Source organism: Patella vulgata, chromosome 6, assembly GCF_932274485.2.
Source record: "Patella vulgata chromosome 6, xgPatVulg1.2, whole genome shotgun sequence".
NCBI lineage: Eukaryota > Metazoa > Mollusca > Gastropoda > Patellidae > Patella > Patella vulgata.
Window position 1 is genome coordinate 46,287,203 of NC_065884.2, and position 14,897 is coordinate 46,302,099.

General features: G+C 32.6%; 1 protein-coding gene across 6 annotated transcripts in view; it reads right to left on the bottom strand.

Annotated features, from left to right (window-relative positions):
• Positions 1-14,897, bottom strand: part of LOC126825605 (liprin-alpha-1) — a 101,168-nt gene that overhangs the window by 83,188 nt on the left and 3,083 nt on the right. The window lies entirely within an intron of this gene.

Sequence of the window (14,897 nt, forward strand, 5' to 3'; positions counted from 1 at the left end):
ATCAGTATATATTTGCATACACCATACTCAACTAGACAATATATTAATATATAATAAAAAAAAAGAACAGGAATGCAAAGCCTGCTGAAGCCTCGATTTTACCTGCTCTCGCTTCACCTTGTTTTTTTTTTTAACAATTCGTAATGTTATTTACATTATTTTCGTTCGTTAACGCTTGTCATCGACTTCATTTTAAACACATAACAAAATAGGTTAGATTTGTGTACTACTCCAAAAGAAGTGGTAGAAAAGGTAAAATTATCTAAGACTAGATTTAGAAGGTACTGAAGAAGACAACCTCATGACCTCTCAAGGCCACCAGAGCAGTGATTTAAATACATATACATACATGTACATATATAATTAAAACATGTCAACAAGTATTTTCATTTGTAATCTTATAAATATAAATAAATTACAGCACTAGAAACAAGTTATTCTGGACAAGGTACAGTCCAACTTACATTTGTATTATTGCTCTATTTTAGCAGTAGGCCTACACCTTACCATCATCAGTGTTTACCGAAAACTGGTTGTTTTATTTACTGATACAAATGTATTTCCCAGCAACATTTGCTGTTGTTTACTTTAAGTTACCATATTGAAATAAATAGGGGTATGGAAACGTGAAATTTTGCTTTAAGTCTTTGAAAAAAAAAAAACTGATAAATTGACCAACCCTGTCAACGTCTGCAAATGCATAATACTGTTTATAGTTCTTACGCAAATCTACGGATCTATCTTAAAATTGAAGGAAATGCAGGTTATCACAGACTACAATAATTCACTTTACTCTATATTCACTTGTACAGTGAAAGAAGAATCATCAGTAAAGCAATCATTATATAGTTATCTCCCCTTATGAGATTCACATGAAAGAAATAATTCAGGTTCATTTGAAATTCAACCTCAGCTAATCATATTTCAGGTCATATTTGAAATCTAGTTGCTGATTCTTCAGTTTGTGTATATGAATATAATATATGAGGTTTAAAGCGATATTGCCTGATATTGAAGTTAACTAAAATGGAACCAAGTACATGAACAATTACATGTACTTGCAACTTGAATCTTTGATGGCTTATGTCGACTATGATCGTGGGCAACCAACCCCTTTGACACCAAACTACGGTCAAAGGAATTACATGGCGGCCATGTGATAAGTACAAAATAGTGATGCTATCGTCTAAGGTTAGCAATAAATTTCTTTAAAGCTATTACATGGTATTTTATCCTTTGTTTGAATACAAATTTAATACATTTGTGTTGTCCAATCGCTCTTCGATAATGTCGTGGGACATTACACAATGACATAACGGAGAGTCGAGAAAATCTGCATTCAGTTGCAAAACCACTTACATGTACATGTATGTTGCAACCGATCGTAGGAAGGTAGAACATTTGAAACTAAATGCAACTGACTTTTTTCACAGTCACATCGTGCCGCAAGATCTTTTATGTCGCCTTTTTCATGTAACTTTCAGATACATCCAGTTGCACCAAACCCAATCAAACATAGTCCGATGCACCGCAAGCGCGACATAAACCCCTCTCAAAGGACAAAACCGAGGATGTTCGTACACCTACAAAATATTTGTTATTTGAACAAATACCCTGTCTAGGGTTTGATGATAATTTTATTACAAATACTTTGTTCGTAGTTTTAGGCTTCGTTTTGTTTGTATAAATTAGCATTTGATACAATTATTATTATACAAGAATATTCATTAATATTGTCGCTGTGACCGCAATATACCCCATAGTCCGGCAAAAGACTAATACCTCCTCCCACCCCCCTCCGTTCTCTTTATAAAATCTATGACGGCAGAAGTCTCAAATATATTTAAATTGACTGTTATCCACGACCACAGCCGGACGTCAGGATGCGTCCGAAGATCCCCGCCAAGCATAATGTTGTGAAATGGGTAATGTTTGAAACCAAGCTTACAAGAAGTTAATTGTATTGTTGAGCCGGACATCAATGTCTTAAATGAACAACACAAACTTGAAACCCTCTTAGTTGTAAATAAAGCAAGCATGTTAATATCCAGATATACATGTACAGTTACAGATATACAGTATGTAAGAGGGCAGAGTCAATCTCTAGGTGATATAAATGTTTATGTGTAATGTATAATATGTAATCAATAAATACATCTACCATGCTTCTACATAAAACAATATTTCTGTTGTCATAATAAAATCATGAATGTAAAATAACACTTTCTACATGTATGTTCTTACTGATTCAAGGGAAATAACTATAATTTAGAAATCCAGCAGATTAAACAGTACATGTACAGTCAGAAATCAAGTTTACTGTCCACTCAACACAAACCGTCATTTCAGGACTAACATACAGTATGGTTTAATTTAATATTAAAAATATCAAACTACAAATCAACAGAATTGTTCTGGAGGTAGTAATAAGCATCCACTGCGCTGTACAGTCCAAATTCTTGTTGATTTACTGTGTTCATATCAAACTTATTTTATAACAACCGAAAACTGGTTTATCATGTAGCTTCACTTTTTATTATATTATGAACCGCTCCACTAGAAAGCTTTTCGACAAACCAACTGGTTATAATTATTAGTACATGTATAATAATTTTATTTCCTTTTCTTTTTTTTTATTGTGTATGCCTACAATTTTACTTGTAATTTTACTTTGTCATTAAAAAAGTAAAGTATATACATGTAGTCCTGCTACACAGCGTCTGTCATGACACAGGCTTTTATGTTTCATCTAAATTGGACAAAAATTGTGGGCTCTAAAAACAAGATGTCACACCATCAGTGACAATAATTCAGGAAGTTACAGTCTGATATGTGCTAAAATCGAATCCATCCAAGATCTTTGGGATATAAACATATATTTTAAGTTTGATCAAAATTGTGATCTGCAGAGTATCCAAGATCTTTGGGATATAAACATATATTTTAAGTTTGATCAAAATTGTGATCTGCAGAGTATCCACAAATAAATGTGACCGAACACACCGACATGGGTGTCAGCAAATAAACACAAAAACCGCTTAAGGGGATACATACATACACTAAAACTCAGAACTTCTATCTCAAGTACATGTACCATGAATAGATTACAACAATTCTATCAAGATTATGGATTGCAATTATTGTGATCTGTGATGAGCCACTTTTCCATCACAAAATGGGATGTTGAGTCACTTCTTCAGCACAAAATGCGATGCAATACCAGTTATCTCAAACTGTGATCACACCAAGCATGAAAAATATTCTTTATATCAAGTTTTAACATGTACATGTAGTAAAGCAATTTCAAGGACAGGGGCAATAATTGAACAAAATATGACACTAAATTTAACTGAAATTTATTAGTATTTCCCAAGTAGTTTTAGAAAGCTAGTGAATAATACTCTACTTCAACTTCATATTTATCAGTGAAAGAATTTTTGATAATTAGGCAAGGCTATAGCTATAGACTCTAAATATGACTATCAAACTTGACTACTTTATATTTCTGTAGGTGTTTAAAGGGTGTATGGCTCTATTCTTTGGAACCTTAAATAGACAAAAATGGGTCTAAACTCTAAAAAGTGCATATTAATGTATTTAATGTAAATTTTATTCAATTTTTAAAACATTTATTGTAATTTCTAATCAACTACATGTATGTTCGGTAAAATACGTGAACAGTTGTAGTACCATTGGTCTTTTGTCAGGCGTGGAAAGCGGACACGTACTAAAGCCGGTCGCCACATCCTACGTATGACCCATGCACTCTTTTCTTACTACATATCTTGGAACAGCCCTGTGATCGTCTAGTATTTGTAATTGTCTTCTTTGCATAAATAGATTAAAATAGTATACTTCAATTAACATGTTTATCTCAATCCCATTCCACCAAGACTCGCTCGGGCAAGTCTACTGAAAAAAGTTGCTACAACATATGGTCTAGGAACTCAGATGGTAAACTCTACAGAATCCAACAATATCTCAATCTTAAATAGTTACAGTGTATGATGCAATTAGTAAATTTTCAATCACGTATTAAACATGATATTCTGAATCCCACAGAACCAGTTATGTTTACCCAATTATAACTCTTTTTATGTTTAAATCCGTCACTCATTTTGATTCAATAGCATATGAGATATGACTTCTATACAATGTGTGAATCAAATAATTAGCTAAAGATATTATTAATACAATGCTACTAATTTAAAGAGCAAAAATTCTACCAATCTTGTAACACAGTCCAAATTGACTAATTTATGCCTGATTAGTCCATTCTACACATTTTTGTATTATTATTTTGGCATTTGTAAATCAGCCATTACTAATTAATTCTACATTGACTTGTAGTGTATGTTTTTCTATGTTTATACAAATGGCACTCAAAAACATAAAATATACAAGACTCATGTACGCTACCTTACTGATTATAAAATGTTCATTGTGTCTTAGATATTGGCTATTAGGATCCCATAATTTTCACAGTAAGTTACCAACATCAACATTGATTGCAATGGTCCAATATTGAATTCAAATTCATGTTTTTAATTTCGAATGTTATGGAAAATACTGAGTTAGAGATTTAGCCCCTTTAAGAAAACACATCAAGAGAATATATTATCAAAAGAGTGCATGGTCCAGGGGTGCCAACAACCAGTATCGCAGCGCAATTTGCGATACATATTTTGTCCGTTGCTAATCAAAAATTTGCAGTAACTGCGAATCATTAATATGCCTGTCATTTTGGATATTGACACAAAGATTTATCCACATTTCTCAACACTTTCAACGTATAAAATATCAAATAAATTTTATAAACAAAACTGAATTCTCCATGTGACATTTTCTTCTCGAACTACCCAGACCCAATTCATTATACTATATAATACAGGGACATAACTCTATGAATTGGGACTATTAAACCGGAAATAGGGAATCAAGTAGTACCACTCATGTTGCGAGACATGTCAATTTCGAGTAATTATATTAGTATTCAATTTGAAAAAAAATAAATTCAGTGTATCCCCCATGTATTGTAAATAAAATATAAAAAATAAATATGTATTGTAAAATGAGACATCAAAGTAAGAATTCCCGTAAAATATTATTGTTTATATCGTGTGCGTCTAGTTAATCGAGATTATTCGTAAAATACAAGTACCATGTGCGTCCGATTGAACAAAAATAGTAACACACGATAAAAAGCAGACGAAATTGTTTTCTAACGAAGAAATAAGAATTAAAATGTGTGGGACTTCTGAAGCCACTGCCAAGAATTGGATTCAGATATAAGACGTAACCAAAAGTCTACATTCAGAAATGTTCACAGTTACCTGTAGCAGTGCTAAAATTCTAAAAAATCTTAAGAATGAAATCTAATCATTTGTTATAAACTGAAATTAAAATAATCTTGTTATTTAGGTGTTTTATGTTGAAACTGAAAAACTGCTAATCAATTTTTAAATATGCTAATCAAATTTGGCAAAATCATCTGGAAAAACTACCGACAGCCCTGGAGTGGTCAATTATAAATAAAATCCTGTTTTTTTCATTTAGGGAAAACAATTAAGATTACAAAAAATGATAAATCCGTGTGTATAAGGTAATTACAGATTTTATGAGTAAAATATCATACTAACAATAACGAATGTTGTTAATGTAAACTGTGTACATTTATAGAATGCTGGCTCAAAGGTATAAATGTCTGAATAAAATCTGTTCAGCTGTCAAAGAAAGAAGAAGAAACAGACAGCTTGAATATCTGTATCCTCCAACATATCCCAATATTACAAAACTCTAAAACAATGGCATATCACAAACTTAACCAGATGGCTTTCTGTTTTCTTAACAGCTACACATGTTTCCATGATAAAAGGTCATACACCGGTTCAGTTGTAATATGTTAAAATGCTACAGGCAAAATGATAAATATCTACTATTTTTCCTTTTAAGTAATAATACATGTATTGATGATTGTAGGTACAATTCAAGATTCATCTTCATCAATCCATCCCTTATTTTCTCCTTCATTGGTTAAATTGCACAATCAAAATTGAATTGACATTAGCACTATGGCGGACTTGGCCAGTCAATAACAGAATAATTTTCAATTTGAACAGACTTGACTTAAAATTTTTTATTCTGTAGCAAAATTTGAGACCATTCTGCCAAGTTATGTAAAATATTGTAAGTAGGTCAGTGCTTGTGTAATGTCCAATTGAAGGAAATCTACACTGGTACTAAAAGAGTCAAAAGACTGGCAGTATCTTCCAAGCATCATAAAACAAATTGGGTCAATAAATCCCTACAATCATGTACATTTGGATTGGATGATTTAGTGGATTAATGGAACAAAAAATATCACTCACATGTATATACACCATAAGTTCAGCTACAAGTATGCTCATTTTTGTGTTAATTAAATTGCTTTTTAATAACAAGCATAACCGATAGTTAAAAATAAACTAATATAATTACAAACTGATTAGCTAACAAATCCTGATTAAGTGTCTATATTTATTGCACTACCATTCACAAGGGACAGCTGAATCTTATTTATGGTGATCAATAATTGAGGATGCTTTATGAATCAAAAAATAACTGTTGGGTCTAATCATTAGTTACATTTATATCTGACATGCTTGAAAGGAGTAAAAATCTCCCATAAATCACATAAATATGATATGTAGTTACATGTATCTTATATAGCGACATTACATGTACATGTACATGCAGCTCACCAGTCAAATGTTTGACAACTGAAGCAAAAGCTGCTTGAGGACTGCAAGAATAAATTTGTAGTTAGACCTTTAAATTAAATACTGTAAGCAATTTTTCTCAGAATTTTTAATTCACGCTCAATAATATTGTCTATGCTGCTTTCATGAAATGATAATAGCTAGTCAGTACTGCAGTTGAAATTTACGAACCAAAAAGGTCACATTATGCAACTTACAATGTCATCATGCTTCTGAACTTTATGATTTCCTCAATATTTATTATTAAAAGTTATTCCTGGCACAGGCTTGCATGGAAAGGAAGAAAGGATCCCATAAATAATTTTTACTGTCAAGACAAAGACACATGCCAAAAATAATCTTTTTGAATTTTTTCTCTTTATTCTAATTTGCTGCCTGTCAATAGTTACAATGGTAGTCAGGTCTTTTTTGATTTTGATTTAAATATTAAATACAATCGATAGACTTATTTTAGGAATGAAGGTGAATAATATTGAAATAGCGGAATATGTCTGTGTCTCCTGTTCTTTCGCCAGCCATCATTAATTTGGCGCTGTGTGTTGCAGGTTCCGCTAAATGTAAGAAATATGGCTGTACTCAAGCAGAAAGGAATGAATTGCGAGTATCCAGTAAGATGGTATATATAAGGAGAAGAGAGAAATTGTGCCAATCAATAAGAAGCAGAAATAGCTTGCTAGTAAATTGATGTTAAACTCAAGAAGGCAGTCACTGACCTCTATATAATGAATGACACCATAAACTTTTTATTTCATTGAAAATAACCAACAGTCTCAGCCTACACACTGATCCAAGTCCTGTCCTCAGCATAAAATTATCTTTAAGATATCCATGTAAGAATCTCATTCCATGAACCTACATGTAGGCCTACACGCCTATACTGATAAATAACTTGGTATATTTTGTTATAAAGACTTGGGTTATCGTGAATCTAAGGCCATGTTCATACTTGGACATGTTTGACATCTATATTGCATTTGCCAATACTAAACCGTGTAACTGTGAATGTCTACTGCTGGGATAAATTTATATCAAATAAACCAGTGGTTGCCAGGCAAGATATGACCACATTTAGCAAAAGATGGATAGAGAACAAGCTAAAAAAAAGAAGTGATTTTTCATACGATCTGGGGCCATAATCCAGGAACTTATGGCCTCAAATATGCAAATACATGTATATATTTTAAGTTTCATCAAAATCGGATAAAAATTGTGCCTTCTAGAGGGTCCACAACCTTGGTAATACATACTTTTACATTATTTGCGTACAAGAAACTTCATACAAGAAGCGGCCATTTTATCAGGCAGTTTCGGTCCGTCATTAGGGTGTAACAGTGATAAAAATGGACTCTACAGGGCCCACAAGCTAAAGATAGGTTGCCAGGCAACAAAACATACACCCACAACAGTTAAATCGTCCAGGCAGTTAACAACAGTTGTCGCATATTTTTACTTTTTTTAAGTAATGAAACTTTCATAATAATATTACACTAAAATCTGATATAGAGTAACAACTCATTAAGTAATTAGATGTACATGTATCAGAAAATCATTAGAATTTGTTTAGTTTTTATAAAGTTCTGCCCCATACTAATGTTTAGTATACAACACATTTAATATCATGGACTTAGCTGTTCAAGTTATCAAAATTCATTGAAAATCAATATACTTGTTCGTCTCAAGACCTTAAACTCCGTGTATAAATCTGAAGTCATAAGCTTCTAGAGCGTCACAAGATTTTTCAAAGTGTTCAAGGGCCATAAATCTGGCAGTAATTATCGGAAATCGCTGATAATCAATAGGATTCTTCGTCTCAAGACCATAAACAATCGTATATTAACTTTCGCCTTTAGAGCATCCACAAGATTTTTCAAAGTGATCAAGGGCCATAACTCTGGCAGTAATTATCGGAAATTGGTGAAAATCAATAGGCTTTTTCATCTCATAACCTTTAGAACTGTGTATAAATCTAAAGTCAATTGGATATTAGCTTTAGCCTCTAAGAGTGCCCATGAGATTTTTCAAAGTGATCAAGAGTCACAACTCTGGCGGTAATTATCGGAAATCGATGAAAATCCATAGGCTTCTTCATCTCATGAACTTAAAGATACATTAGTTAAGAGTTTAAATTAGAGTTGGTCATTCTTGCTATAATAATTCAAAAATAGATGATAAAAAAAGAAAATATTGAAAATTTCATTCAAATTACTTCATTCTCAGCCAAGTTACATGTATCATTGTTTGTAGTTTTGACAAAATGTGTGCACAGTTGTCACCAGGGCACTGGTATAATCGGGACTTAGCCTCGCTTTCCTATGGCGAACCATTTTAATCTAGTTCAAATCTCGAGTATCCGATGCCATCGAGAGTCGATTATGGTCTTGTTTTGTTAATAAAGGTCTAATTAATAGTTTATACATGTATAACATTTCAGGCCTACAGAAAGACCTGCAATAGGCAGATTTAGCTCTTTCATAGTGTATGTTTAAACAGTGTTATGTTATAAATTTAAAGTCAAATGGATGTGCTATCCATCATAGCCCGTTTTTAATTTAGCCATGACAAACGGCACCTATTTTGCGTGAAAATCCAGATTGGTCGCTTACCAATTGTAATTGTTATTTCACAATGAGGTCAACAATTTGGGTAAGGATTACTTAATGACAATTTACAATAAAACTATTGTCTACAAGACTACAGCATGGTAACAATTTGTTGTTAAAGGAGCTTCTAGTTTAGTCAATTATAGATTCCTTTTGATGACACCTGTAAATTTATGTAATTTGGAAACTTGATTGACAGTATGCACTGACTTAAGACTCCTAAGGGTCATCAAGGTACATGTATTATCCGACGATATGTGTTAATGTACATGCATTCAGGTAGGTTGACAGTGACTTCTGGTGATGTGTGCTTAAAAACAGGAGACGAAGGCCGAACCTTCATTTATGATTTAAACCCGAATATATATTACTTCAGGTGTAATTTACCGATTTAAAATTTATTGTGTAACTTATTTGTTAGAATGGGAATAGCTACATGTATATTAATGGATAAAACTTACATTATGCACACAGTAAGAGCAGCATCTATGTGTGCACATTTTGAAATTTTTTGTAATTGGAATGAGTATGAAATAGTCGATCGATGCAAGTCTAAAAAATGTCGAACATGTAATGTATCGGTACAGGCAAAATTCTATTTAATTCATTATTTAAAAACTAGGCCTGCCAATGTTTGATATTAATTATATTTTCATTATAAGTTATAAGCCAGTAAAATCTGCGTTCCTAACCACGGTAAATTGGCAATCATTTTTTCTATGCCGTAATAGCTGATATTTTACTATGATATCACTGCGGTGCAATCGCAGATAAATAAACCTATTTCACAAAAGATATGGATGTATTGACTGTGAATTCAAGCGTCTGTGTTTCCTTGATTTGTTATATCACGGGGCTAGATTATAAGTTCAAAGTTCTGAAATGAGGATCGTTCGATTGTAAGCAATGTAAATTTAGTGAAAGGCTAAAGTAATTTTAGTGAAAGGCTAAAGTAATTTTAGTTTTAAAATATCATTTGTGTGTCATATTATTTATCAATATGGAAATTTCTATTGTATGGATATTGTTATTGAAGGTAAGACACACAATTTACGCATTGTGGCGCATTTTTATAATCTTAATGAATGTGAAACGGTCAATGCACGTCTTTTTAGTTATAAAGCAGTAATATATTTTGGTTGTAGAAAAATTAATTTTTGCTGGATTTTCTCTCTTTATTCCTGTGGATATTCAAATTGGGCTCTGACTGCTGGGTACATGTATTTATAAATGACGACAGTAAATTCGCCTTTCCGTACAATAGATAAAGGTCCATATTTTTATTTCATTAAATGCAACTTTACATGTATATATATATATGGTGTACAATACAAAAGACACATAACAGAAACGTCGATCATAGCGAGCACACATGGCTTTCTAAATACCTGTCTTTAGTTATACAAAGACCTGCGTAAAACACACGGTTGAATGATAAATCGCATGGTAAAACAGTTTTACGTCCCAAATTTTAATTTAACATGTATGTGTCAGAAAAAGCCTGCTGGTCCATGATTATACACCTTTTGGTGCAGTTAATGCAACTATCGAGAAAACACACCAATTAAATAATACACACCTTTGACATTCATTATTTACCTGTCAGTTTATTAACACACCGTGACACAGTTTTTCACTCGTAGCCTTAATTAACTCACCTCTCAGTTAATTTCACACCCTTGTTAATTAACGCACTTTATTTACAATTTCAATGAGGTAATGCCGAGTAATAATGGGGAAATATATTTTCTTTCAATAGACGTACAAACAACACCCCAGACAGCGATTTATATATGGTCTATACTCCATGCACAGATAAACCCCTTCTTAGTTCTCAGTAGTCAGTGTTAGTGTCCACAAACAAATTGTGGATGAACAGACGGACGGACAGGGGCGACGACAATATTCATCCACATGAAAATTTGGGCGTATAAAAAGTTGGCAAAGCTACACATTGCACACATATGTATGTCTGAAGGTTGAGTCAGCTATCTTTTAAAATCTATTAAACGTGATAATTTGTAACAAAATCATAATGGTCGAGGTACAACAATTATTTGTGTAGTTTTTTCTGTAGTGCGAGTGGAGGAACACCTGTGTAAGAGTAGTTGTGCCAAATATTCTTATATATAAGATAAAGGCCAATGTACCATTTCATTGAATATGACAAAGAAGAAAGGTATATAAACAGGAAACTAAATACAGTAAAGTTAGTTGTATATGTTTGACAGGTGAACTTCTATAATACTCCATATGTTTACAATGATATATGTACCAAGAGAACCCCTACAGTTCTTTTTACTGGGCTATCTATATCACACATCATAAACTGGTACATGTATCTTTATATCAAGTAGTTTATAACTTTTATAATACTAAGTATGGGGCCAGACAATAATTTCAGTAAATCAAATAATTGCAATATGTAAATTTTACTGACAATAATTTATTTTTTGACTATTTAAATTCCTACAATAATCCAACATACTGTTTGACTATAGATTGTCGCCATTTTTCCCATACAGTTACCTAAAAGATTATTGCATTTTTATTTAAACATAGTGTAAGCTTGACCATAAAATGGTTCTAATTTACCTAGTATTAGTGTGGATAGTCAAGTGAAAATTCAAACAGCGATAGCTACATGTATGGTCACTTGGAGTTTACCTGGACCATATACATGTACATGTAGGTTCCAAATTCAGATCAGCCTTTGAAGTTTGAATGCATCATACTCAGGATTAGAATATGTGTAACAGATTAGTCAGTTAGCGGCACTGCAATAGGAACCACAACTAGAACTCCTAAGGAATACTGACGTGTTTAGGTATGTCACGTCACGTCACGCTTTGTCACGTCAACATTCAAGTTACACCATGCATTGAGTATATACATGTAGTAGTAAAATCAGGGTTCTTAATCCATTTTGAAACGAACCGGACAGAAGTGGGTCACATGAGGTCCAGTAGGAAATGGATTAATTATAAGCTTACATTCCCTTTAATATAACTAGACTTCAACTAAAGTAATTCTAGGTAATTTGTTATGGAGAATGTCTATTTTAATGCATGTTATTACCACAAAAATAACAACAGGTACACCTTTTGAAAATTTTCCACATCTAATTCACCTACCAGCTTTAAGTTCACATCAGTATTCCAGGATAAATTACTGTCTTCATTTATTTGATGAAACGTTCACGTTCGATGATCTAAAATATTAGCCTTTTTCTACTAATGCCAGTATCAGAAAATGCAGTAGCCAAAATAAGCTGATACAGCACGTCCATGGCATTTCTTCATAACACAATTTTAGTTTTTGTCTATCACGTAACTAGTCACATAACTTGCAAAAGTTTTTTATTCATTCGTGGACAAAAGACAAATGGCACAATTGTCACATGACAACCATAATTGAAATTGCTTTGAAATAAAAACGACAATATTTAAAAAATTAAGCCTTTGTCAGAATGTGTATAAAATAAAAACACTATTTAAAAATCGTTTACTGATCTAATTCCAACTGATACAGTATGTCACATGTCATTGGAATTCGGCATTGGAGATTCTATCAGGAAACTATATTAATGACTGTTTCTCTGTGTATTCGGTGTTCTATCAATGGATTATATTCAATGAACATTTAAATTTTTCTAAAAATTGGTCAGTGAATCAATCAATGTATGATCCAGTTATTATTTTAATATCTACTGGTACCTGGAATTCATACGGAGTGTGGAAGATGCTTGATTGCCACGTGGGTCATTTTTACTAAAGCAGCTTACTGAACCTGTTATGAATAATCAGCAATTTTGTTTTTTTTACCGGATCATGGCTCGAAATGTTTGCCTGTCTACCTGTTGCCGACAGGCGATTTTTTCGTCTGACAGGTAGCAAATAAAACTACCTGTCGCTTGCGACAGGTGAGCTAAATTTTACTTGATGTTCAGTAAATTGACCACAATACTCACAGTTCCATACAAATCAGATTATAATTTTTGAAGTTTGAGGGTTCACAAGGTTCTATAAACTGAAACAAGGGTCTCAACTATGGAAGTAATCTACAGAAATTGTTGAAATTTGACAGGCTTTTTCGTTTTACTAATTTAAATAATGCATATAAATTTCATACAGATCAGATGATCACTTTTGTCATTCAAACGTTCACAACCGCCATAACGCAAGAATTTATTGACAGAAATTGCTGAAATTCAATAGACCTCTGTTTCACAAATTTAAATGATGCATATAAATTTCATACATATCGGATGATAACTTTCACCAATCGAGCATTAACAAGTTTGAACAAAGTGAAACAAGGGCCATAACTCTAGAAGTAGTTATTGCAAATTGCTGAAATTCAATAGGCTTTGTGTTTGAATGGCTTACTTTATTTATCTCCATTTAAATCACAGTAAGGGGTGATGGATGGATATTATGTATGATGAAAGGTGTGCTAACTATCTCCGGACAACCTGATTTCACTTCTTTTTTTAATTCATGGTTTAGGTGATTTAAACAGAGCAGGAAATAATATAGATTCTTTATGCATTGTTCTGTACACAAACAAACAATTAAAATCAGATAAATGACGGTCTTATTTTGATCAGGACTGAAATTAATCAGACCACCATGCAACCCTCATATGACCCACATGTATGTCTACAGCAATCTTTATCTGCTATTACTTACATGTACATGTACCATACATATACATGTAGGGCATGGTAAATAGGCTAATTCTTTATATTTTGGCATTTGATTTATAAGTATTTAAACAATCTAAATCAGGTTGCACTAATAACAATCTGGGACAGTCATAGAATACTTGAATCTGGCTGATTATTGATATTTAACAGATGGTCAAATTGTTTAACTATTCAATTAGATTTATATTTAAACCATATTGATCAGCTTATTATATAGGACCAGATTGTTAATTACTTGTTTATGGTAAGTAGTCTATAAAACCACACACATCCACAAATGTATAGTCAACTACGGTACCACTAGTCTTTAACCTGATTTTTCATTTCTTATCCAATTGATATTTTTTTTTTTTTTTTAAATCGGCCCACCTACATATTTTTTCTATTGTTGGATAAGCTACACAACAAACAGTAGTTAGTGCAGGAGGACTACACCATACACAACCATAAACACACATAAACTGGAAGCAATATACAATGTACATAACAAACTAGACTAATTGGTTAAGCTTAAGATGTCAGCCCACCTGTGTACTGAATGCAGATATTACAGGTAATGTTTTTTTTTTCTCTCAGTGTATTGCTGCAACCACGAGATCACAAATAAAACAGTTCATCTGATTCCACAGATTCTAATCATTCGGTATCAATACAAACATTGCTCAGAGGTAACTTTGATCGTTAACAACAACAAAAACATAGCCCTGGATGGACAGTTATGTTATTAGATATTATAATCTTCATATTGGAGACAGTCTTAAGTAATTAATGTTGTGTCTGTCTTCATGTTCATTTAACCAGAATATAAACAGTACAGGTTCTATGATCTAA